Here is a 1,352-nt window from a genome sequence, read left to right on the forward strand (position 1 = left end):
CTATGGGGTTGGATTTGCCCATTCTTACAGCTGTGAGATAAAATTCCTCAAAGGTACATGCAAAAAAAAAACAAGCTTTACGATAGTAAGATTAATATACCTTTGGTTGTTAAACATTGAGTGCACCAGCCAACCCCAGCCCAGACCTAGGTCCGTTCTTAATACTCCCCTACAAATAGTTCAACAACTTATAACAATACCATATATGATACCGTGACCTATATGGGATGGCCCAGTCCGGTCTCTCCCAGTCACGGACAGGCACAGACAGGCCCGCTTCTGGTCCCAGGCTTAGTCCCGGCTTCGTCCTGCGCCGCGTTCTTCGCCGCAGTGAAAGGGGAGTGGCTTTTAGGCCCGGTGTCAGCGCCTCCCCCTGACTCGCAGCAGGTGTGTGGGCAGTGATGCACCCTGGGGGCTGTAGTCCAAAGCCCGGGTGTAGGTGGTGTAACGGTCGTTGCTCGGGATGGCAGGCAGCCCTACTCCTTTCACCGCAGCCTGCACTCTCCACCTCGCAGGTCACCTCGCAGGTCAATCACAAAAACCCAGAAAAAACCCCCTGTTAGCCAACAGCACCTGGTATTGCCAGGCGGTCTCCCATCCAGGTTCTAACCAGGCCCGACCCTGTGAACTTCTGAGATCAGACGAGATCAGGTGCTTTCAGGGTGGTATGGCCGTAAAGTCATGCGTAATGCCTTTACCATGGTTCTGCACACAATGCTGCAATTCTGATGCAGGGATGCAGCGCAGCTAATATTGGAATTGCTTGGAGGCTGCGTGAAACCAAGGAACACAGTGAAATGTGGAGCAGGCCTAGATTTGGGTAGCCATCTGAAGCCTGCTCTGCCCCAAGCTCCAGAGAATAGGAAAAACAGTTGGATGTGTCTCCAACTACAGCTTAAGCAGAGCAGAGCCGAGGCAGAATAGGAAGCTGGAGACTCATCCTCCTTTCTAAAATGTGGTAAGGAGAATAAGAATTAAACTTAGACAAATGTTATTGTGGAAAAAGTCTTCAACAGCAGAAGGTGTTTGCTGACCAAGACTTCTCTCAATCAATCATGTTTAGAATATAGAACACAAGTTAAAGCAAAGCAGCTGAGAGCGAGTCTCTAGAGTAAACTATTACAAGAACAAAGTGTACAAGGCCTAAAACAACAAAGTGTATGATGAATGTAAAATGGAGCAATAAAAGTAAAGATAAGAAAATAAAGAATAAGAAAAATTGAAGTGATGAAAGTGTAATAAAAAAAATAAGATATATAACGTACAGCATGACATAACAACAGACACTCTTTCCATAGTCAGGTGATGTTTAGAAGAATTATTAGTATGGTGGATTTGCTCTTTACTTTCCA

The 1,352-nt window shown here is 46.1% G+C and overlaps 1 pseudogene; it reads right to left on the bottom strand.

Annotated features, from left to right (window-relative positions):
- Positions 1-561: 561 nt before the first annotated feature.
- On the bottom strand, positions 562-679 carry LOC144820711 (5S ribosomal RNA; annotated as a pseudogene).
- Between the last annotated feature and the right edge of the window lie 673 nt (positions 680-1,352).

The sequence above is a fragment of the Lissotriton helveticus genome, chromosome 2_1 (assembly GCF_964261635.1).
Source record: "Lissotriton helveticus chromosome 2_1, aLisHel1.1, whole genome shotgun sequence".
In the NCBI taxonomy this organism is placed as follows: Eukaryota; Metazoa; Chordata; class Amphibia; order Caudata; family Salamandridae; genus Lissotriton; species Lissotriton helveticus.